We start from the raw sequence: 26,660 nt of genomic DNA, 5'->3' as shown, positions 1-26,660 counted from the left end.
GCCAGCCTGGGCTACATAGTGAGTTTCAGGCCACCTGGAACTTCAGAGTAGGACTCAGTCTCAATAAAAACAAGGGAGGGAGGGTCGGAGGGAGGATGGGAAGGAATGTGGGTGGGAGAGAGAGAAGAGAAAGAAGGAGAGAAGGGGAGAGAGAGAGACAGAAGAGAGAGGAACAGGAAAGGGAGGGAGGGAAGAAGGGAGGGAGGGAGGGAGGGAGGGAGGGAGGGAGGGAGGGAGGGAGGGAGGGAGGGAGGGAGGCAGACTCACCCAGATAATTTAAAATCAAGTATCAGGTAGCTCTACTTGTTCGCTCACAGAATTGGCACAGGCGTTATTCAAAACTGAAGCAACAAAGGTAAGGGACCCAGACCCCACTTCCAGCTAATCCACTCAAATGAGGGCTGCATCTCGCATTGCTGTTGGCTGGAATATTGCACACCTCCTGTCTGTCTCCTGTCTCACTGGGAAAATAAAAATGCTTCTGCTGCAGCCAGTGCAACTCACAAGAGTCAATTCCAAACACTGTTTCTCTGCAACCCTTACTCCAAATTCCAAGTTCCAAATGGGAACGCACAATTTCTCAGAATTCAGTCACCACAGCCCAGATGAGAGGGTGCCAGGAGCTTCCAGATCTGGAATTGTCAGTGTCTATGTGGATACTGGGTCTTGCCTCACACCACTCACCTATTGACTGGGGATTACAAGGTTGGCATTATGAATGGGTAAAGATGTATACATTGAAAACCAAGGCACCTACTTCATGTGGATAGTGCCTGGGTATAGAGGTCAGCCTGGACTCTGGGGTGACCAGAGGTATCTTTCTTAACATCCAGATCAAGGATGGCAACAATTGCTGTGTCAGGGAGCACCAAGGAAAGAAAATGTAAAGAGGTTAGCTCAGTTTGCACAAGATGAGATTTGAGAAGCCTGTGGCTGTTGCATGGCAGTGTTACATATTCCACAGCTTTGTGTGATTATCAGGACTCTCTCCAGACTGCCTAATCATTACTGAAAGAAAGAAGAAAGAAAGAAAGAAAGAAAGAAAGAAAGAAAGAAAGAAAGAAAGGAGGGAGGGAGGGAGGGAGGGAGGGAGGGAGGGAGGGAGGGAGGGAGGAAGGAAGGAAGGAAGGAAGGAAGGAAGGAAGGAAGGAAGGAAGGAAGGAAGGAAGGAAGGGAAAAAGGGGGAGAAGGAGGGAGGAGAGAGAGGGGGAGAGAGAGAGAGGGAGGGAGAGAGAAAGGGAGGGAGAGAGGGGGAGGGAGGGAGGGAGGGAGGGAGAGAGGGGGAGGGAGGGAGAGAGAGAGGGAGGGAGGGAGAGAGAGAGAGAGGGAGAGGAAGGGAGGGAGGGAAAGAGAGAGAGAGAGGATGGCATGGCAAAAGGCTTTTTTTGCTCCAACAAAGTATTGCCCTTGCATTCCCTGTATGGTCACCACTGGAGTGTTGTGGAGAGACAAGATGACAATATGTTGCTTAGAGATGGAAAGTTCCAGAATGTCTACCGTCACAGAGGAGACAGAGAGAAACCTGGGTGGTAAGGCAGGAGGCTCTGTCAAACCCTGACCCTGTCTTTTAGGAGAGGCTGCTTTCTGTTTAAAAGTTGTTCCAGAGCAGAACTTGTTTCATTATCTGAAGTTGTGGGGGTTACTTTGTTTTTCTTTTAATTCAGTAAGTGTAGCCTGCATCCTCATAGTAAGCAGAGTGTGTCTTTAATGAATCCAGTAAATAAGTTCAAAGGGAGGAGGAGGAACAGGAAATAAGTGTTTCGATCTAATGGGAAAGTCCAAAACCTTCCATACCCATATTGCTTTCAGCCCTCAGTGCCTGGCACTTGCCAGAAGTCAGTTCACTGCCTTACTTCTCTATGATTGCCAATAGGATCTGGGAGACTCCCACTCTCTCTATTCAGGCATGGTTGACTGATTACCCACTGCTTATAGCAGCCACCAAGAATCACATAAGGTCAGGTTCGGGAAAGGACTTAGCACACAGTAGGCATTCAGTAAGTGCTTTTCTTTTCCTTGGCTGTGCTTCCATGTCTGTCAAACCTGGAGTCGCAGCCACATGAGGAGTCAGGCATTTCCTCTACATTTGGATACATGGGCTAAATACTGAACAAATCAGCTTTTTAAATATAATACATATACATTATTACTCCCATTTATTTTGCAAAAGATTTGCTGACAAGACACCCGGTAGCATCTGAAATTTCATCTCAACAAAGAAGACGAAGACAGGGAGCAGGGGAGCTGGGAGCTGTTTCCTCCTCCCCACTCCCCACTGACTCCTTTCTACCCTTGCAAATGCACCCACATCCCAGCACATGTGCATCCCAATGATAAGAGACTTTCAAAGCCCTGGCCCCAGCTGCAAGAAGCGGGTGGGTGCGAACCTGTGCCTGCCTGCTTGTGTGGCGCACACTCACACACATGCACCTGGAGCGCATTTGGAGCTCCTGGGACAATGAAGCAGAGACAAAGAGCTCACAAAAGGGGAGGGAGAGGCAGGGGAGCAAAGAAAGCAAGCTGCTTGGCTGCCTCCCTTTCAGTTCTGCCTGCAAAAAATGTGAGCCAGCTAACCAGTTAACAGTGTGATAAAGGACAGCAGGGAAGGAGGGAAGCTGCCAGCCTGAGGGCCCTGATGTGGAATGAAGATAAACATTAATCACCATAATGCCTTATGGGAGCCGAGGTTGTTCCTTAAGCATTTTGGTGGGGGATTTATGAAGTAGGTAAATGTGGATGGTAAAGCTAATTTTTGCTCCTAGTATCTTCTGGGACCTTCATGCCGACCCTTGGTTAGTCAGGGGATCTCACCCTGATCCCAGGGTACACAATTTAGTCACTCCTGCACGTGCACATACTTGGAGTGTGCACTTGAGAACACACACACACACACACACACACACACACACACACACACACACACACACACAGGGCAGCTCTTCTCTTGTGATGGGGGATTGGGGGTGGAGGAGTGGAGTTGGGTATTAGAAAATAGAAGATAAACAAACATGTATTTATGGAAACCTAGTTTGTGGCAGGCACTTCAAAACAATTTTTTTTTCTGGTTTTTAGCCCATTTTTACAAATGAAGGAAACTAAAATGTATAGAAGTTATTTGGGCTTTGTTTTTATTTTCAGACCTATACTGCTGGTAAACAGTGAATAAGAACTCAAGCCTAGATTTTTTTTCTCTCTTCTAAGATGCTTAGTATGAAAAATATGGCCAATTTTGACAGATATACACACTCCTGAGATGCTCACCAAAATCAAGATAATAAACATGGCCAATGTCCCCAAGTTTCCCCATAAGCCTTTGTAATCTCTCTCCTCCATCCTTCCTGTCTCCTCCCTACCAGGTTACAACCAGACTACTTTGCTGTTACCAAAGAACACTTTGCATTTTTTGGAATTTTCTGCACCTTTGGATTCATAGAATGTATATTTTTGTGTCAGGTCTCTGGTATTCAGCATGATTATGTTGAAATGAGTCTATGTTGTAACATGTACCAGTATCCCCTATTTCTAAGTAAACTCCATCCTCAGATATAACACATTTGGGTTATAACAGAAATGTGTTAGTAAATATTTAGGTTGTTTCCACTTTGAGGTATTACACACACACACACACACACACACACACACACACACACACACACAAATGTTATGTGCAAACTCTCAAAACTATCACCACCATCATCATCATTCACCTTTATCATCATCACCATTCATCATCATCATCATCATTATCATCATCATCACTATGGCTCCCACGATATGTGGGGGGGGGTATGTTTTAGTATACATGTGGAGGCTGGAAGAGAATTTAGTAAGTCAGTTCTCTCTTTCCACTTTTACATGGGTTCTGGTATCTAACTCAGACCACCAGGCTTGTGCGGTAAGTGCCTTTACCCTCTGACCTATCTTGCTGTCCCCTCCAATCTTAGTTAAAACAAAAACAAAAACAAAGCAAACAAATGAACAAAAACAATCCAATATAAAAACTGGAAAAAGATTAGAACAATTTACCGGAAAGCTACATAGCTGGAAAATTACCCATATGAGAAGGCTCACGCACTAACATTGGTCACGAGGGACATTCAAATTAAAATCATAAGGAGCAGGGCGGTGGTGGCACATGCCTTTAATCCCAGCACTCAGGAGGCAGAGCCAGGAGGATCTCTGTGAGTTCAAGGCCAGCCTGGGCTACCAAGTAAGCTCCAGGAAAGGCGCAAAGCTACTCGGAGAAACCCTGTCTCGAAAAACCAAAAAAAAAAAAAAAAAAATCATAAGGAGACAACACCCCACAAAGGTTGAAATGACTAGATCGGAAAAGACGAACCACTGCAAGTGTCAGGGATGTTGTGGGGTGAGTGGATGCTCCAGCTCTGCTGGCGAGAACGTGGAAGGCTAGAGCTGTTTCAGGACACAGCTGCGCAGGTTTGCACAAAATAATCATGCTTAGCAAAAGACCCAGTACTCTCCTTGGTAGTTACCTGGGAGAAAGGAGACACCTGTTCATCAGTGTTCACTGATGCTCTCCTCACAATAGAAGCCATTGGAAGATCAATAAAGGTGACTCTGACAGTGACTCACATTTGGGAACCATTGTGAGGTCTCAGATGTATAGGTAGCTGAGAACATCTCTGACTCAACTGTACAGTCAGCCCTCTTACTAATGGGTCCTACACCTGCAGATTTAACCAAGCCAAATTTGAAATCACTCAAGATAATGTATCTGCACTGAACATTTACAGACTTTTTCTTGTCATTTCCCCCCCAAAAAAGGTGACAGGTGACAACAATTTATACAGCATGTACCTAATGTTAGCTTTGTAGATCAGCTAGAGATAATTTAAAGTATATGGGGAGACATACACAGTTCATATGCAAAACCTTGTGTTTTTATAAGGGACTAGTGCATCCTAGGATTTTGATACCTTAGAGAGTTCTGGCTATAGGAATGACTGTATAAGTAAAGACTTAACCCATTGATGAGGGACTGAAAGTCAATGAATCTGTGATGTTGGACAATGTACTCAGCCTTTCTAGAACTGTTTTGTACATGTGAGCCATGACTCACAGCCTTAAGGATTCTATACTTTGTTGATCTCAAAGGATGCTACCATCAACCTAACTCATGGAAATGGAGCAGGCATCTTGCATGAGGGCCTTATGAAAGCCCATAGGTGCACCCTTACCTCCTCTCTGGCACTTCAATCACACAATTAGGTACACACATACACTCATACACATGCACACACACACACACACACACACACACACACATATACTCACACACACACTCACAATCACTCACACACACACATAGGCACACACTCTTGCATACAGTCACACACACATACACACACGTGCACATGCACACACACACAGTCATACACACGCATGTACACACACCTTGAGATTTTGAAATGTTAATCTTTCTAACATTGAGGGTGCCACACTTGCCATTCAGCTGCTGGGAACACAAAAGCCGTCTGCTGTTTTTCGGCCCACACGAAGCTGCCTTTCACTTACCAGAATACCTTTTGTCTAAAATGATTTTCTCATTTTGAATAACCTGTAGAAGAAAGCCGGGGACAGAATCCTCCTCCTCCGTCATTTGGAGATGGACTTGTCATTTGCAGTCTCTACCTGGACCTGAGGCAGTTTGGGTTAAAAACTGTTTTCAAGTCTTCATTTATTACTAATCTTTAAAGAATTCACTCTTTGATGGAAAACTGGGGGGATTCCATGTTTGGCCCCCTGAAAATGTGCTCCCATCCCCACGGTCCCAATGCTCTCTTTGAAAGCCCTGTTTATTTCAGGAAATTCAGCAACTGCTCCCAAAATTCCTTTGATGTCTATTGAATTTAATATGTTTCACTACATTATGGAAAAGCTATTTCAGCTCAGGCACCAGCATCTCCTTGATGTGCTAGGGGGGCTTTCTGTTGGATTTTATGTTTGTGGTTGTTGATTTGCGTGGTTGAATTTTGTCCTTTTAAGAATGATTTGAAGATGTCTCTTTTTTTTTTTTCACTTTTTTTCAAATACTAGCCAAAGGGTGAGCAAGCAAGGAGATTGACAGCTCCTAGAAGATAGAATTCTCCACGGAGGGGGAGATCAGAGGAAGAAATTCGTTTTCTCCCTTCTTTATTTTCCCTAATTCCATTGCCAGCAGTGGCTCCACAGTGAACCAACACAGATCATCTTTCAGCAGCCTTGTATCTATCAATGGACAATCAACTACCCACTGTGCTAAATGAAGTCTTGCACTAGGTATAAAAGTCAAATAGATTAAAGTGTAACTGTGAGCTGAGGGCTGTGTCTTTATAAGACTGAATGATGCATCCCACAGATTAGCATCTGCTCTGAAATTTGTGAACGTGCCATGTCTGGGGATAAGGTCTTTGACGAGGTAATGAAGTTCAGATGAGTTCATGTCTTATCTCTAGCCCAGTGACTGGTATCTTTGGGAGAAGATGAAAAATTGAACAGGGACAAACAGGAAAACAAACCAAGAGAACAAGTGAAGACGGTGTCACAAGGGAATGATGTTGCCACAACCAAGGGGTGCCCATGGTCACCAGGAACCACCAGTAACTGGAAAGGGATGGGTTTTTAGATAAAGCATATGGTGTGGATTCAGTTCAGCTAACACCTTAATTTCCATCCTGCAGCATCTAAAATAACTGGTAAGGAAATTCTCATTGCTTGAAATTCTCTATTTGTAAGAATTCTTTGTGGCAGCCCTACAGTGTTATCATATCCAAGACATAATTAGTAACACATGGCTATAAATTATCTGTCAGTAATCTAAGAGCTCTCATACACTTAAGCATTACAGTCTTATAAAGGAGGTATTATTAATAGCCTATGTTTAGGGTAACCTCAAGGATTTGTCATACCAATCAAAACACATATGGGAAGGAAAGGAAACACCATGAATAATTACACTGGGATAATTGACTTTGACCAATACTGACAGAAATGTATGACCATCCTCTCTGTAGTATAGATTTGGAGAATGGATTGCAGGAAAGCTGACTACCTAGGCCAAGAGCACCTTGGGTAACAGACATAGGATCTGGCTCCAGAGAATTGCTTATGAGTGCTAGATTGTGTCGTATGGGATCTGCTCAGACTATGAGACCTAGCCATGGAAACAAGGCAACACCTCCATACAGGCCTTGGTCACAGGTCTGAGTTAACACTGGACAAGATGGAAGAGGGACCAAGTGGATTCTTCTTCATTCTGTTATGCACAGTCCTAGGAAAAGAAATCAGAGGACCTTGACTATGTGAAATTCTGCCATCTAGTAACTGTGTTGGGGGGGGGTGTCAACCATTCCCTTCTTCTCACTGTGTTCCCTTACAATCTCCTCTTACACCTCCTAACTTCAGCTCTATCCAGACTCCAACATTAATCAGTGAACCCAAGGATGACTCAGTTCAGAGCATCAAACAATGGGTGATAGTTGCAAAGAGATTTGTGGGAGAGGTGTAACTAGAGGTGGCACTTTCTGTCCTGTACACCCAATTATACCCAGCAGTCGCTCCCCAAATTACCACTCAGAGGCTTATATTAATTATAAAAGCTTGGCCAATGGTTCAGGTTTATTATCAACTAGTTCTTACATTTATTTTTTTTAAGTAAATTTATTTTACAACATCATTTAGTTCAACATAATAGCCACAGATTCCCCTGTTCTCCCACTCTCGCCCCCCTCCCCCTCCCCCCACCCCACCCCCCATTCCCACCTCCTTCAGATCAAGGTCTCCCTCGAGGACCGGGATCGACCTGGTAGACTCAGTCCAGCCAGGTCCAGTCCCCCCCTCCCAGACCGAGCCAAGCATCCCTGCATAGGTCCCAGGATTCAAACAGCCAACTCATGCAACTAGCCCAGGACCCAGCACCAACACACAGCTGCCTCCCAAACAGATCAAGCCAAATGACTGTCTCACCCATTCAGGGGGCCTGATCCAGTTGGGGGCCCCTCAGCCTTTGGTTCATAGATCCTGTGCTTCCATTCATTTGGTTATTTGTCCCTGTGCTTTATCGAACCTTGGCTTCAACAATTCTCGCTCATATAAACCCTCTTCTTTCTCACTAATTAGACTCCCAGTGCTCCACCAGGGGCCCAGCCGTGGATGTCTGCATTCAGATTCCTCAGACCTTCCTTGGATGGGGTTTATGGCACAACTAACAGGGTGTCTGGCCATCCCATCACCGGAGTAGGTCAGTTCCTGCTGTCTCTCGACCATTGCCAGCAGTCTTTTGTGGGGGTATCTTTGTGGATCTCCGTGGGCCTCCCTAGCTCTCTGCTTCCTCCCCTTCTCATATGGTCTTCATTTACCATGGTCTCCTATTCCTTGTTCTCCCTCTCTTTTCTTGATCCAGCTAGGATCTCCCACTCTCTTTCCCTTGACCGTTGCCCTTCATTGTTCCCACTCATGACCAGGCTGTTCATGTAGATCTCATCCATTTCTCCGTGTCTTTTTTGGGGTCTCATTTTCCAGGTAGCCTCACTGGTGATGTGAGTAGCAGTCCAGTCATCCTTGTTCCACATCTAGCATCTTCCTATGAGTGAGTACATACCATATTTGTCTTTCTGAGTCTGTAGTTCTTACATTTAAATTAACCCATATTTCTTATTTATGCTTTGCTACATGGTTCATGGCTTGTTACCTCATATTCTACATACCTTGTTTCTCCCACAGCTAGCTGGCTGGCAACTGCCCCAACTCCACCCTTCTTTATCTCCATCCTCAGTTTGATTATATCACCTAACCTTATCTTGGCTCGCCATTGGCCAAAACTGCTTTATTATCAACCAATGACAGCAACACACATTCACAGCATACAGAAGGACATCCCACAGCAGAGAGGGGTCCTCTTTAGTCTGTGGATAGGTCTAAGAATTTCCTGTGGCTCCTAAAGTAGGAAGTGGGATGTACCACACTGAACTTGACCTTTGGGTCACCTGAGAAATAACAGATGGACAATCCTTCCCTTCCTGAACACCAGAGACTAGGCATAGTAAGAACAAAGACCACACATTGAGCTCTGTAGTCAAGCTTTGTACCCTAAATTAGACTGAAATCTTAATGTCCCCATCCCTATGGTCTTGCAGGTGACACCTTGCATATTGCTAGATATTTGGACCAGGCTTGAGTTTACTGTCTCTTTAGACCTGTGATTGTGACTGCTGTGTCTGGCCGGCCTCTCTGGGTTGGCACTGTGTGACCCATGCCTGTTGTTGATGTCAGTCAACCTTCCCTCTCCCTGGAAGTTGCTTCATGGGCAGCTCCTGATCAGCTTAGATACCCATCCCATCCTATTAGTTCCACGTTATGTGAAAGCCTGCTTTCTAAGCAGCTGTATGTCCAGGCCCCTCACCTCCAGCTGTTCTCTGGCTCCATTGTCCTCTATGCTTTGTCTTTCTTTCCTCTTCATGTGTCCACCTGCCTCACCATGATGTGAGCTCTTATGCCAGAACACGCACTGGTCAGCATCATGCCCAATGTGATGGCCTTCAGTGTATTCCAGTAAAATGCATCTTCAGTACAAAGTCCATGCTGGGGGCATGAGCCCTTATGGCTACTCACTCACCTGCATCCAAACTGCTTCAAACATCCTTCTAACTGCCTCCCCTTTCCCATTGCCCAGAATGCCACCAGCCCTTTGCCCAACTCGGTCTCCTTCTCTCCTTTAAGTCACATCTCTGATACCACCTTCTGATGCCAACCTTCCTTGCTTCCTTCTCTCCACACCCAGCTTCCCTTAGAAGCAGCACCTAGCAGCTCATGGGTCCAAATGTACCTTGACAAAGCTTTTCTGGCAGTTCTCCCAGCTGACTGATGTTAGAGTCCCCACTGTGCTTCTCCGGCTCCTTGGAGGCCAAGCATCCTCACCTCTGAATCCCTATGATGCCCAGCTGTGCAGGAAACACAAGAGGAGCTCAGGCAATGTGCTACAGCTAAGATCAAATTCCCCATCTATCTGCCTCCCTTCTGCATGGGTCCTGCTATGATCATGGCTCTGTGTGTGTGTGGAAACCAGAGGCTGCAGATATAGATTGTAGGGGAAGACACACAAAAGCCTACAAAGAAGCCAACTGAGAGGGGAGCCCAGGACGCTATTATGCCCCAAGACAGGGGCGGAAAGTATAGGAAAGCACGTGATGGGTTTTACACAGGCACCCTCCTTTGAAGGCTTTTCCTGCCAGCCTCATTCCCCGTCCAAGCTGCCAGACCTTGCAGGAGGGTTCTGAGTCTTTTTTCTTCAGTTCCTCCTTTTCTCCATTGCCCCAGCCCTCTGGTATTCGTGGAGATTTGGCTGCAGAGCTCTTTTCAAATCCACATCATTAATTCCACTCCGCCGCCCATGTGGGGCCACACATTTGCAAAGGGAGAGAAACACGCAGAATTCAGAATCTGGGCTGCCACATGCAAAGACCATAGGGAAGGCAAACCAAAGACAGCCTTTATGTTTTTGTTTTTCAACAGACAGAAGGTCACGGCAAGCAGCAGCCATTAGGCTAATTAGACCTTGGAATAAGAGAGGGGAGAGAACTCTCCAGTGGAGGAGAGGGAAGGGAGGGGACAAAGACGGTAATTGAAGCCAAATAATGAATATTAAACTCTTGTAAGTAATGTTTAATTAAGTTATCTTACGACAGAGGCTTTTTGCAAATATTTCCATGGGATTCAAAGTAGTACATTAAGTGCCTAGAAAAATCAGTAAGCAGAGAACACAGGCTGCCTGCCTCCCCTCCAGTCTAGGAAGCTGTTAGATCTGTAACAGAGCTCCCTGGGTTCAAGTCTAAGGAAACCAGGTAAGTATGAAGCCTGGAGCTCACTGCTCCTGCCTGCTCTCCGCAGCTTCCTCACCATGCCACATGAGACAGGCTAGAGGTGAAAACGATTTGTTCAGACTCTTGTGTCAGGTCTGCAAAGAAGGACAGACTGACAATGGGGACAGATGACTTAATGGACGGCATAGGCTTTGTTTAAAAAAGGAACTGTATGGTGATCTCTAACGCAAAGACCAGAATCTGCCCTCCCTTCCAGGCTGAGTGGTCAAAGGGCAGGAAAAGGGAAGGGGGAAGGAGAATGAATATTTTTCTTTTTCTCAAGCCCTGGGTAGGTTGTTGCCAGGGGTAGCTAGGGTGTGTGTTGGACTAAAGAATGTCAGGTGACTAATAAACATCTTTCCTGGCCAGTTGTTCCTGGGTGTGAGCAGTGATGATGGGTAAGAATTGTGTGGAGTGTATAAAAGCCTTCTTACATAAGACATGAGAACTCAATGGAAAAATGGAAATGGATTTGAACAGGCAACCCACAGAACAAAACGTAATCTGGTAAACATATAGAGAAACAGGACAGAAATACAAGAAAAAAGAAAAATATACTATCCAAAATGCTACCATTGTTCAGAGTAAATACCTGCTTCCCTGGAAGCCTTAATGTGCCAGATTCAGTCACCTGTCCTTGATAAGCCAATTAAAAAGTCAAATTAATAGTGAAAACGAGATGGTAACATTGGGAAGAGGGACAAAGAGATCTAGTGACCCCTGCCCCCAAGATCATCTTCAGGGTCAGGTTAAAGTTCAAAAAGAAGGCCAGAGTTATGCATATCTCAGCAATCCTCGTCAAAGTAGCCCTGCCTATCGTTGTCCCAACACTGTCTGGGCTTCAGTCTCATTCTGCGAGGTGGTCTGCCAAGTTCTCAGCACTGTGAAATCTCCTTCTGGGATCATGTTCCCCCTCTGGCTGGCATTAGGCTTCAGTCTTTTCCTTCTCCCAGCATGAGACTCCTAGAGAAAGTTCCAGTTTCCTGAGGGCCCTTATTTCATAGCCTGCTAGCTGAAGAGAGAGAGAGAAGTGTGTTTTTAGAATATTTGGATTCCTTTCCAGCATGCCACTTAGACTACCATCTCATATGCACCAGACAAACAATATAATGTTAATATCTGCTTGTGTTAGTGAGGATGCAGATGGCCAGGAATGTGGCATTGATGTAAAAAGATGCCATTAAAGAGCTATGCAACACATCACACATACACACACACACACACACACACACACACACACACACACACACACACACACATACATGGGGGAGGCGGGGTAAGAAAAGCAAAAAGAAAAGGAGGATGAAAAAGAACCCTAGGATCCAGGAAATTCCCTGCCAATTTTATATTCTAGATTCTCAGAAATGCAGCAAGTACATACAAGGAGGCATTTTTGTGTTGCAAAACTAGGAAACAAATTCACATTCATCAGCAAGACAATGGACCTATCAACCAGCATGTGTGTGTAAAATTAAAAACTAGCAAAAACATTGCACCACAATGCCAAATCTTTTCAACATAATTTTAAGAAAAACATCGAAACAAAATAACAAAAGGCATAGCAGGGAAATTAAATCATTATTATGCAATTTACGTAAGGGTTTTAGGTGTTATGTTCTACACATAGTTAGACTCTTCTGGTTAGTGGTCAGAATGTATTATTCACTGCCCATTGGCCCATAGTGCATATTTAGAGACACATACATATGTATTAAAAATGAAATGCATGCTAATAACACTGTATGCATGGTAGAAGCTACCTGGGGCAGAGAATTCAAGAAGCAATGGGGATAGCATCCAGGGCTATAAATGGGCACCCATCACACTTATCTGTAAAGCTTTTGCACATTTTAAGTGTTTCAGAAGCTATTTAAAAGTAGCCATCTTACTGTTAAACAGATATAAATACCTTTTATTAAGATTGCAAACACCGTGAATGACCGTATTCCATTTCTGTTGTAAATGCTACATGGTAGAATTAATGGTGTATATTTGAATAGAGCTAACTAGCCAGATCTCCTCCAACTCCAGTGGACAGGGGCAATGGGGAAAGGAATGGAAGAAAAACTCTGAACCTTCCTGCAAGAGCTGGCAGCAAAGACAGGGAGTGTGGCTGGCCGGAAAAGCTCTGAAGGGGAGGTGCCTGCACAAACCAGTCACCAGCTTTCTTACTCTTTATTCCTCAGTCTTGGGACATAAGGGCTCCCCTCTCAATGGTTTTCCTTGTACATTTTGTGAATCTAGATGTTCTGCCCACGGTCTGCATCTTCAGCCTCTAGGTTTCCACCTGTGCAGGTCATATGCCATTGGGAAGGAGAGGAAGATCAGATGTGAATAGGAGTCAAGAAAAAAGCATAGGTGAAACACAGCAGAGAGGGCATTCTAGGGATTGTGGTGTGTTCTAACATTGAACCATCTTACAAACTGTACCTATGGATCTGGTGGGCTGATACCTGCCCAGCACTAATCCACATGGAGCAGTCACCATAACCAGACCAGATGAGTGACTTGCTAGATCTCCCATGAGTCCTTGTGAATGAAAGGACTTGAGGATGGAGGATCTTTCCACAGGGAAACAAAACTCAATGATTCTCACCAAAAGAAGTTATATTGTGATTCTACTTATAGCACGGATTGTTTCCATTGCATGACCGACATTATTATACTATATCTAAGTGCAGCCACCCCAAACTCATCAGGGACTTCCTGAGCACTGACAGAAGCCCCTTTTGTTGTCAGAGCTTGAGAATACTTGGTTAGCAATGACAAAGGGGACCTGGATCATAGATAGGAGGAGCAATGGAACCAAGCACATCCATAGACATATCTGAACCTCCTTTGTAAGGGCATTTAGATCTGAAGAAGTCTTTCTGAGGAAGTACATAGATGAATGCCTGCTCTTGTGAAGGTTCGCTGTGATGAACTCCTCAACCAGATGTTAAACATCCCCAGAGCAGTGTTTCTTCCAGAGAGTGGTACTACTGTGTTGACTACTTATTGAAAAGTGAATAGACCAGAAAGAAAGACTGGTTCAATGTAAGCATCAAGGAGGCTAACCCCAACTCTGTAATTACGAGAATGGTCTAGCCCAAGGTGTAGTCAACTACAGCCTACATTTGATCTGTAGCAGATGATGCTTTGGGCCACAAGAACAAGGAAAAAAGAATAAACCACACAGTCTACAGAACCTACAATATTTACTGTCAGCCTCTTTATAGCAAATTCCTTCTAACCCCAAGTCTAGAGTAAAAATGTCTATAATACAATGTAGGCCACATACAGAATACTAAAGTTACTGGCAGTCACCTTGAGATGTCAACAAGTATATACTGCATTTAACCTAATAAAATGCCAAAGTGTGGTCAAGCGTAAAGGATTTTTAACATTATATATTTTGAATTACTGTTCTCAAAGTCATGTAAATCAGATCTATATTTAGCAATTACAGCATATCTCCATGCAGTTGGCTACAGCTGAAGTGCTCTGTAGCTTTGTGTGGGTAATGTCTAGTATTGCAGAAAGGCCAAGGCCAAGTAATGTAAAATTTGTATAAGGTTTAGCACAGGCACACACACACACATACACACACACACACACACACACACACACACACACACACACACATACACACACACATACACACACACACACATACACACACACACACATACACACACACACATACACACACACATACACACACACATACACACACACACACACACACACACACACACACACACGACAATATCCAATTGTAATTCTGATTCTGTTAACTCTTCCTTAATTCCTCCCTCCATACCAACTTTAACTGCTGGCATTCTGAATATGTAGCTCTCTGTGGATGTGTAGACTTCATGGCTTTCATAGCACTGAGCCCACAGACCTGCGTTCCCAACCTGCCCTGAAGCTTGCCCATTCTGGACTTTTGCTCTCATCCAGCACTCTGCTCCTGTCTTTATGATATATAGGCTACTCTATACTTACTCTATACTCTATACTCTATACCCTATACCCTATACCCTATACTCTATACTTTAGCCCCTGTCCTTATCTCCTCTTCTGGGACATTGACATGGATTTTTCTCCTCCTCCCTTGCTCAGAAATATCTTAGAAATCCTCAGGAAGCTAGCAATTGGCCTGATGCCAACCATCAGCACCTCTCTGGAAGGGAGGTGTGTCAAGAAGGAGCTAGCTAGCTACAGAGATGAAGCTGGATTGGGAGAAAAGCACCCCTACCGAGTAGCTCAGCAAAGTCAGAAGCAAAGGATTCATCAGTGCCTGAAAAGGTTCTTTTTTGGGGTAAGAGAAACAGCAGACACCTGAGACTTACTCAGTGAGAGCCACTAGGAGAATTGGGGATGGAGCCAAAAGAAAGAGGAACAGGTCTAGGCTCCAAAAAGTTATGCTACACCTCACAGCCAGGGTCAGGAAACCCATTAGTCAGTAGAAACCCAAGTCCCCAGGTTCAGGATCTGAAGGAAGGAGATGGGGCTGAGAGGACAGGGGAACTGGGGTGCCAGAGAGGAATTTAATACTTCAGGGTTTAGCACTAAGATTGTTGGTAGTCTGTGCCACTCTGCACTGTCACCATCAGGGAGAGGATGTGCACTTCCAACCTCCACCTCCACCCCACCCCACCCCACCCCATCCTACCCTTGCGGACCTCCACTCAAGCACAGCTGGATCCTTAGCTATACAGTTTCAGGAACAGCTGTGGCGAACCAAAGTTAGTGAGTTTGCATAGACATAAGAGGTGGTACAAAGGTAGGTTAATACAAGAGATGCCTAAAAAGAGGGCAAGACACACACCAAGCCTGGGCTGAGAGAGGGGTGCAGTGTGGGCTTTTCAGAGAGAGAGAGAGAGAGAGACCCTTAGGTGTCCTCACATTGTCTGTAAGTACTATCCTATATTGCTGAAAGGATGTAATCTACAACAATGTTTAAAGACTAAGCAAAGTTTAACAATTAAGTGGAAATTTTGAAACACTGGTAAAAATATGAAAGCTGGTATATTTGCTTCTCTGAAAGAACTTCCTTCCTTCCTTCCTTCCTTCCTTCCTTCCTTCCTTCCTTCCTTCCTTCCTTCCTTTATTTATTTATTTATTTTTGGTTTTTCGAGACAGGGTTTCTCTGTGTAGCTTTGCGCCTTTCCTGGGACTCACTTGGTAGTCCAGGCTGGCCTCGAACTCACAGAGATCCACCTGGCTCTGCCTCCCCAGTGCTGGGATTAAAGGCGTGCGCCGCCGCCACCGCCGCCCGGCATTTTTTATTTATTTATTTATTTATTTATTTATTTATTTATTTATTTATTTATTTATTTGTTTGTTTTGTTGGATAAAAGTGTGAGGTGTTTTGCTGAGGATTCCTTTGTTTGTGTTTAGGAATGAGAGATCTAGTAAAGTTAAACTCACCGTTTAACACATTGTGATGCTCAGGAAACACAATTGCTTGCCATTTTAACATTCTTCTTGGAGAGGTCTTTAGGAAAATCAGTGTGGTCTGCATGCACTATTTTGGCTTTATCTATGGTGCTGAGATTCCCGACTCTCAGCTGGCTGGAAAAACCAACGAGATCTCAGCTTAAGGAGCTTCTTCTTTCCTCCCTATATCCCCTTAGTTTTTACTGTCTTTCTGTCTGTCTCAAAAATACAATCCAGCTGGCTGGGCTTGATGCAGCACACCAGTGACCTTGGCTGCATAGTAAGTACTACGTAGCCTGTGCTATATAGATAGCAAGACTCTGTCTCAAAATCAAAATTGTTAGGGTTATAAATGATTAGTAGAAGAATCACCTAGCATATGAGAGACTCTGAATTCAATCCTAGTGACAGAGAGAGAGAGAGAGAGAGAGAGAGAGAGAGAGAGAGAGAGAGAGAGAGGACATCTAAGATATCACCAACTGCTCTGCTCCTAGAGGCTGCCTGTGAAGGCACTTACATAAAGTTTGTAGGGAACTGCATTGTGCGTGGCTGGAGAGAGGGGGAGTGTTGTACTTTTTAAGTAATTATGCTAATAGCCCATTATAGCTTTTTCAAACTATGTTTAAAGTAAAAGCCTAGAATATTTCAACCAAATGTTCAAGATTCAATGTGTTTTAGATTTAGAGTTGTTTAGGATTTGGAATGTTTGGATAGACTACCTGTAGAGCATGCCAGATCCAAAAATCACATCTGAGCAAGGTAGGAGCATCCGGTCAGTACTCAAAAAGGTTTGGATTGTGTAGCACTTTGGATTTCAGATTTTTGGGATTTGGGATGCCTAATCTATATAAGAAAAAAGTAAATAAGCATTAATTAATTAATTAATTATTGAAATTGCCTAACCCTGAAGTAAGTTTCATGTGTTTTACATACCACTATAGTATATAGTATTTAGCAATCATATGAAGTCATATTGTCATCCACATTGTGTGTGTGTGTGTGTGTGTGTGTGCTAGGTTAGCATTCTTTTGAGTTTTAGGAGATCTACTCTAGCCTCTTTGCCCCCGTCACCCTGTATGTTTATGGGGGAAATGGCCACAGTTTTACACAAATGATCATTTTATACATTCCTCTCTATTTTGGTCATCACATCCTTCAAGTTTCTTCAAATTAATGGGTTTAGAATTAATTTGCTTCGAATGGTCGCAGAATGTGAGCAGTATGTGGATGTCATAATTTATTCAGCCATATCTATCTATGGACGGACCTTCCCTTTTAAACAGCTTTGCATATATGCCCTTAGTTACTGCTGCTTTGATCTCCTTAGGAGAAATTCCCGGCAGTGGGACTGCTGGGTAGAAGGAGAGATGGAATAACAGATCTTACCAACAATGACTGAAGCGGTTAATATGCTTCCCAGAAACATGGACAAGCCTTCCTGCACTGCATTACCCTAGCAGTAGATATGGCTGGTCTTCCTGTTCACTTCTGGGTGTAAAGCAATAACTCAAGACTACTTTACCTAGAAATTTCCCAATTTCAGGTTGTTAGAATATGAGCCTAGTCTTCAACCCATATCTTGTACCCAGAATCAGTCCACACCTTCCCTGCAGTGCTCTCTGAGGCAGAGTTAAGAAGCAGCCAAGGCTGTGACTTGACAGTTTTCAGTTTATGGTACCTGGCTCCTTCACGCTCCTTGCCACTGACACTATGCTGAACTAAATCATGTGATGTGAAACTTCCCTCTAGCCCCTATGAGGTTAGAAAAATCAGCCTTTTCTTTGTTCTGGGGTTGGTCTAAGACTCCTCAGGGGAAACAGCAGAGGACTGCTGTGACAGCTGTGCTTTAAAGAGAGACTCCTCTGGCTTCCCCCTTCTCGTGCTAGCTTGCTCTCCCTCCCTCTTCCTCCCTCCCTCCCTCTCTCTGTGTGTGTCTGTCTCTCTGTGTGTCTCTTTCTGTCTCTCTGTCTCTCTCTCTCATGTTCAGAAAACCACATATTTTATATTGTTTCTGTCTAATATTCTCCCTCTCATCTCAAAACCCGATGAGAAACCTCCAGGTCTTCTCATTATAATAAATATCACACTAAGAAGGAGTTACCATGTGTCGGCTTCCTCTCTGGACTGACCATTGCTATTCTATCTATTATATTTAAAATGAGTAGGTCTGAGCATTTTTTTTCATGTTTTTAATATTCATTTAGAGTCATTGTTCTGTGAGCTATCGCTCATATCCTTTGCCTATTGGTCTGACTGGTTGTTTTTGTTTTTCATTAATTCAAAGAGCCCCTTTTATATTAGCTATAAATTCCTTATAAGTATAAGTATTTATTCTATACTTCTTTGTTGACTTCATTCTTATTTTTACAACTGATTGTAGCATTTTGTCTGGATAAAAGGACAAAACAAAAATCCAATATTCTGAAAATCTAAGATCAAAGTGCCCAGCAGGGTGGGTTTATGGTGAATTGGTCTCTTCCTTTGGGTCACAGGTGGGACACATTTTTCTGTATGCTCATATGGAGTTTTTCCTCTGTGTGGCATGGAAAATAATAAACCTCTCAGGTATCCCTTTGTTTTCAAATAAGAATGTAGGTCCTATTGAATCAGAGCCCTGTCCCTGAGTTCTCATGTAATCTTAATTCCTCCCTAGTGGCCCTGTCTCCAAACATATATGGATCTGAGAGGGACATAATTCTGTGTCTAGCAGACAGGTTCTATAGCAGAGAACACACGGAGAGGAAAAGACACTGTGTTGAGTATAAATCACTTAAATCTTCACAGTAATTTCCATGTTCCAGCTTGGCAGGGAAATGGCTGGATGATTCCCACTCACCACCATTTATACCTTGTCCCCCTACCCATTACAGAAATAACAGAATAGCCCCTAGGCATGAAGAGGTCTTGGCCAGCATATCTCAGTCAATGTCTGTATCTCCTTGATCCAGCACTAGGTCAGGACAACATATATGAATCATTGCCCACTATACCTGAAGGACCATATGAGTCTTTGATATATTGAGAAATGTATTTTGAGCTCTGACCTATTTCTTATTTCCTGGCACATGATTCTAAAATCCTTGGAGTCTCTGGAGTGATTCTCCTTTGTATGCTAATACAGAAGCTGAAGGCTGAGGCTCCTCATAGCCTCAGAATGAGGGACCTGGTTTTCAGGGAGGCCAACTATGTGTCTAGAACAGTGTTTCTCAACCTTTGGAATGCTGCAACCCTTTTATACAGTTCTTCATGGTGTGGTGACCCCCAATCATAAAATCATTTTTATTGCTACTCCGTAAGTGTAATTTTGCTAGTTTTATGAATTGTAATGTAAATATCTGTTTTCTGATGGTCTTAGGTCATTCGAGCCCCAATGGGGGTTGCAACCCCCAGGTTGAGAACCACTGGTCTAGAAGGTTGGAAATTCCAGATCCAACTCCTAAACTCTCAGGGGAGAGGGGCCAAAGGTTAAGGTGGTCACCAGTGATTTACTGGATCACGATTGAGCAATGAAACCACCATAATAAAAACAAAAGGGAAAAGTTCAAGGCATCCAGGTTAGTCAGCAAGAACATATCCATAAGGAAGCAGGCAAGCAGATGTGCTCTCTGGTCCCACAGGGGCAGATGTTCCTGTGCTCACACCTCACCGTCCGTATTCCTCAATCAGGCATTTACAGTGCTGTTTGTTATAAACTGGTATTGATAACTAAATTGTTTTTCTGGATTCTGTGAACTATCCCAGGGCATTACTGAACTTGAGAAGTAGATCATAGAAACTGCCTTTGGCAGCCTGAGGAGTTAGTTCCCTCATCCCTCAGTGATCCCTGCTAGGTAAAGCCAGATAGTAACTATGCTATTGAAGAAAAGAACTTCAGGATGATCCAGAAGAAAGCAAAGTTAGTGATTTTATTAAGATACAGAAAATAACATGTAGAGAGAGCAGGAAAGAGAGATCCAGGCAGACATAGGAAATCACAGTATGCATCAAAGAAATGGATGCTGATTTCTTAAGAAAGTCACACTTCAAAGTCTTACAGTGGATATATACATGTGTGATTTTTGGGTCTTTCTAAGTTGTACTGTTTAACTTAGAAGATAATTTATACCAAGTTTCTAAGATGAAACTTAAATTTTTAAGTAAAACTTAAGAAGTGGAAGCATGTGAGCTGTTTTTTTGTTGTTTCTATTATCTTGACGTTTTCCTTTTGTAGGGCTAGAGAAATGGTTCAGTGGTCAAGAGCACTTACTGTTCTTACAGAGGATCTGAGTTTAATTCCCAGCACTCACATGGCAGCTCACAACCATCTGCAATTCCAGTTCCAGGGCATCTGATGCCCTCTTCTGATTTCCTCAGACTCATGTACTCACATGGTACACATACAGACATGCACTCAGGGACACAGGCATGTGCACGCACACACACACATACACACACACACACACACACACACACACACACACAGGGAGAGAGAGAGAGAGAGAGAGAGAGAGAGAGAGAGAGAGAGAGAGAGAAAGAGAGAGAGAGAGATTTTAAATCACAAGAATTTTCTTTTGTAAATGAAATCATTGGGTGGCTATATGAATTGCCTTGTTTAGACTTAGTGGTGAGAGAATGCTAATGTAGTTAAACTAAGGCCATAAGTAGGTGTAGCTTGTCCCCCTGCGCCCACCCACCCCCACTGCCGCCATACAGGGTTTCCTTAAGCACTAGCTCTGAAAACAGTTTTGATTTTATTGATTATGTTAGAGTTTCCGACTTGTAGCCAGCTTATAGAGAAAGGGGCTTCGTTGCCATCCCATGTCCTCTTAATTTTCCTTGTCTTTCTATCCTTCCTCAGACTTCCTTTGTAACTAAGTTAGATGGAAGCATATAGGCAACCTGGGACCCCAGGCTGCCAACTGAAATGAGATGTCCTTATGGGACTAAACCATTTGAGCCCAAAGCCTATTGCAGATTTGAATTTCCCTGTGAATGATCCAGGCTAGAACTGGAGAAGTGGCCAGCGTGGGGACAACCACACACATGTAGTCACAGAAGTATTCTATCTCATTGTGAAAAAGAGAACTGAAAATATACCTTTTTTCATGTTCCTATAGCCATAAACATCCCCCAGAACTTAACCAAAGGAAGTAAAGAGAACCACTGTTGACTGATTTTAAGTACTTCTTGCTCTACAGGATGAGGAGTCGCAATAAGGAGTTAGTAAATGTAGACAGATAAGAACAGATCTTTTCTCTTCAGTACCTGTGACAAGCTCCACTGGATCACCAGTGGCCTTCTAAAGGACTTAAATCCCCTGCTTCTGTCTGTATTGTCAGGGAACCATGGCTCAGTCCCTTGGAGATTGCAGATCTGCACAGCCTTCCCAATCAAGAAGATGTCCCATCCCAGAGTGACCCCCAACAGTAGGTAATACAAGTATGGCCATTTTGGTCCAATTTGAGACAACAGTGGAGATATTTGAGCTACAAAGTGTTCTTGGGGGGCGGGGGGGTCAGTCAAGGCTACCTACCCAGCTCTACTCTAGCCCCTACCCTTCCACAGTGGTGGGGTTGAAGAAAAACTCTCCAATAACTCATCTCACCTCTGAGTTGATGTTCCTGAGACCCCTCTCTATGACAGCTCCTCATTGTGCACATCTGAATTACTCAATGTGCAATAAGGATGACTTTACCAGAATTCTATCCAAGGGCTTGAGATGAAACAAGCCTTGGACTGGGTAGGGCTGGCCTTAATGTGAGATGTAGGTTGAGGCTCCCTGGAGAGCTGACAGCCCTTCTACCTCTCCACACAGGATTTCTGCTTCCTACCCTACAACTGGCCTTCGCAAGTTATTTTCATTGCCTTATCACACAACCCCATCTCAAAAGCCACATTTAGTGATGGCCTTAATAGAAAATGAAGGCCCTGGCTCTTTTGGCCAAATCTCTCATGAAAGAATGCATGGCAAATTGCTTCCCTGGACTTATTTAACACAACCATCCAATTTACTCCCCATTATGGTACTTACCCTAATTCAGTTATTTGTGGCTGTCAAACTAAGATGGAGAGGCCTCTGAGTTTTGAGAGCAGGTCTCCAAATCAAGACCACAATGCCCAAGTACTTCCCAAAGCACAAAAGCCAACACATACCCATGATGAAGAGCTTATCGTGAACCCAGCAGAAGCTGATACCATTGGCCACAACATGAAATAAACACTAACCTGCCTGTTATAAGCACAAATTTGAATCTTGAAAAGTACCTGCTGAAGTTTCTAGGGTGTTGTGTCCCAGGAGAAAAAAATTACAGCAGGGACACATGGTGAGGTAATAGAAATAGAGACAACTGAATAAGAAAGAGAAAGTATTTCTCAGAATGGGAATGGCTGGTGATGGGGTGGGGCGGGGGGGGGGGGCGGGGAGGGGGGAGGCATGGGCTCAAATGCACGGGGCTACTAGACTAGTGACCCTTCATAAGTCATGTACCTATGAAATAATCAACCCACATTATACACTTCATGCTTTACTCAAGCATGCTCTGTTTGGTGTATATAACCCAAACAAACCTGAATGGAGATGGGTTTCCTGTTTGTGCAAGCTTTTTTTTTTTTTTTGTCAACTGGTTTCTTGCATTTGTTAATCTTTTTTTCTAATGTTTCAAAGTGTGTTTATTTTATGTGTACATGTTCTGGTTTGTGTGTGTTGGTGTGGGCTAGTGTGCCATGACAGACATGTGGAGATTAGTAGACAACTTGGGAGAGTGGTTCTCTTCTTCTACCTTGTGGGTCCCAGGGATTGAGCTCAGATTTTCAGGTTTAGAGGCAAGTGCCTTTCCAAGCCAAGCTACATCTCTGGTGCTTCACGGTAATCTTGATACTGTTTCCTCCAGTCCCTAGCCTCCTGCTCACTCCACACCGACTCCTTTGGATGTCTATAACCAACACAAAGGGTAGAAAAGAACAAGTTACAAAGTCCTGGTTCCTCCTGTGACCAAATGGTTGTGTGCAATTTTACACTACCACCAGCTACCACCAAGACTCAGTTTTCCATCTATGCTCCAGGAGGGCAGACTGAACTTAGAGCTTTTCCAGGTTGGGGATCCTTGATTTCATTTTCCCAGAGCATCGTTTCATACATTCTCTTATTTTCTAGAATTGATACACTGGACTCCTGGTCCCCTCAGGTCTTTGGGGAAAGTTGAGAATCACTGGCATCTGTTTGTTTCTATTGGGTCAGATTCAACAGTGAAATTCCCCCCAGACTTTCATTTCCTGGTTCTCTACTTCTGAACATTCCAAATGTGAGTGTTTCTTAGACATGGGTTCCAAATTGGACATCTGGAGCTGGTCTCTCCTGATAGTCTGCCCTCAATCTGAAAAGTTTATCAGTTCTCTTGGAGAGGTTCCACCATGCCATCAACATTGGATGTGGATGTCACATTTTGCAAACCCTTTCATCTTTGAGAAAATCAGAGCCAGAAAATCGACCAGATTCACTTTTTGCCTGGCTCCAAGTTCAGGCTGAGCCTATTTGTCAAGTGCAGTTAATTTCATTTGGGGGACAAATAATACAAACCATGTTCTCAGTGTGAGCTGGTGTCAGAAGTGCCATGATCCCATATGGGTGAGAGAATGCTCACACTCCTTCAGACACCCCCATATACACACACCTCTACACAGCTACCCACATACTAGAAAACGACAGTGGCCAGAGAGTCAACTGGAGAGGGGACATTTTTTGCAAGGGACAGAGAGAGAAATACAGAGTAGGACTTAGATATTGCCACAGACATGGCATCACATAGGTTCTCTGTGTCCCTCCAGGTTCACACGGTTGACAAGGCATTTACATATACATGATGTCTTCTGGTCTTTCCCACCCTATGGGCAGGCACCATTCCTACTCCTGGAACTTCCTCTGCAGCCCGGCTACTTGCCTCTCACCTCAGCATGACCTAGTTCTCCTTCCCAATCACCTCTGTCAACGTAATCTAAATAAGGAGCCTCTAACCATCATCCTCTATTTTAGCAGTCTTTTTAAAAAAAAAAAAAAATAATAGCACCTAGTTATGGTTTTGTATGTGAGAGATCTTATTTCTCTTCACTATCTATCTTTCTCATTGAAATATAAATTTCTTTTTTAATGCAATATTTTTATTGATTCTTTGGGAATTTCACACCCTGATCACTTCCCAGTCTTTCCATGTCTGCCCCTCTCCCACCCTTGTGACCTCTTCCGAACAAAAAAAAAGAAAGAAAGAAAATACACATCCAATATGTGTTATCTACATACTCACTAAAGCATGGTCAAACTCTCAGTGGCCTGTCCGTTAAGTAGAACTGAGTCTTTCATCTCCTATACCCCTGCCAAAAGCCAATCAGTTGTGGAAAGCCATACTTCAGAATCCTTGTCACACTTTTTCAGAATTCTCTTCAATTTCTTCCTATTTAAGTGTTTCTTGGGGGGCAGAAAGGGGAGGATGGGAGATGGGATGGGTTGTCATCGACGCCTTCCGTGTCTCTCTTTCTCAACTGTGTGTCTGCAGTCATTGATAGCACTGCCAAAGTAGCGTCCTTGTTCTTTACAGTCAGTAGAACCACAAATCCTGGGCTTCCACGTGGCTTCTGGCAAGAGCACAGACCACACATATCCCCCAGCCGCAGTAGGATCACTGACCCTGGCAAGGCCCTTGGATGCCCATCCATGGACATCAACATGGCCTCAGATGGCAGCACGGATCACGCACATCAATATGGCCCCTGGTGGCAGCGTGGCTCTCAGACATCAACATGGCTTCAGGCTGCAGCACAAACCACGGACATCCACTTGGCCTTTGGTGGTAACGAGGGCCATTAACATCAACACAGACCCCTGCTGCAGTAGGTCCATGAACTGTAAATTTCTTTAAAGGTAAGAATACACTTCTTCTCACTAATTTTGAATTGCCAGAATCTGATGCAGTGAATCTGCCAATGAATCATTGCTGAGTGAGTCAAACTGGATTTGCAGGGTCTACACTCACAAGATTCCCAGTGTTCCCTCCCCTCGCTGTATCTGCCACCTCACACCACAATGACCCATACCCTTGACTGCTTTGTCACCTCCTGTGCCCACCTCACGTCACCATGAGGAAAGACTGTTTCTGTGTGTCTTTGTGTCTGTAGCATACGGCCCAGTGCCAAGTGCTTGACAGGTCCTCCATGAACAGCGCTGTTCTAGCTCTCAGGCAGTGCTTCCTGCCGCCATGCTGTGAACAGCCCCCCCCCCCCCACTGCTGTATCGTCCTACCCTTCCTCAGACATAGTGCAGTGGTGTCTGTCAATCATGGGTTGAGACCCTGTAAGTGTGAGCCAAAGGAAATCTTTCTTCTTTGTAAATTGCTTTTCCTGGGTATTTGTCACAGTGGTGAAAACTGGCTAATGCGTGGCCGTTAGGACTTCAGTGTAGCTTTTGGGGAGATGCACCTCAACGCGCTGTAGTGCATCCTCAGAGCTGGCAGGCCCCTATCAGAGGCTGTTTAATCACTCTCTGCCTTATTTTCTTGCAGTAAAATTGTAGGGAAGAGTGGTCAGATCAAAGCATGGATTCGCCGGAATTGATTGCTGATAACCTCTCTGTCCATCATCTTTCTTCCCATTTTGTGTCTCCCTCTTACTTCTACTGGGGTGACTCCTGGTAGCTCCCAGGAAATCCATCCCTATGTGTCAGTGAAGGTGAAGCAGGCTTCACGGTCCAAGGACATTTCTCCATTATAATAGTGTTTCAGACACAACAATGGAGGAGGGCTGGTGGAGGGTACCGGACACACTGAGGCCATCCAGCTTGCCTATTGGAATCATCTCACGGTCAAATAGAAGCTCCATGAATGGGATATGAAGGGATCCAGGGGAAGAGACTGTAGGCTGTCGATTGAAGCAGAGGGACTGCTCCATGGCGTATGCTCAGCCTGCACAGCCATTTGGTTAATAGAAACCTCCAGTCAGAGCCGAGCATCAGCTTGGTGCCTGGCCATGAGCGAGGATACTAGCCTGTAGCCAGGACATGACGTCTGGCCCAGCATCCTCACACTAACCTGCTGGGTGAAAGTAGGCTCTTCCCCTTTGTCTACTCCCAAGGATACTGTGGGTGGGGGGATGGAGATTTCAGTGAGACAGGAGTGGAATATCTAGCCCCTTCACACTCACACATCCTCTGAGCATCCATAATGACCTCTCTTTGCCAAAAGGGAAAAAAAAAAAATCAACGCAACAGCAAACAGGGAGAAAGGGCAATGAGCGCGAGCCAAGCCTTCATCTGCTCAGTCACTCTAAACAGAAATCACTTACCCTAAGCGGCAATCAGTCCCTGATGGCCTCCTTTCCAAATGCCTTGTATGACAATGAGTGATTTGTAACAACATC

Source organism: Peromyscus maniculatus, chromosome 9 (genome assembly GCF_049852395.1).
Source record: "Peromyscus maniculatus bairdii isolate BWxNUB_F1_BW_parent chromosome 9, HU_Pman_BW_mat_3.1, whole genome shotgun sequence".
Classification (NCBI taxonomy): domain Eukaryota; kingdom Metazoa; phylum Chordata; class Mammalia; order Rodentia; family Cricetidae; genus Peromyscus; species Peromyscus maniculatus.
This window is presented reverse-complemented; position numbering follows the sequence as displayed.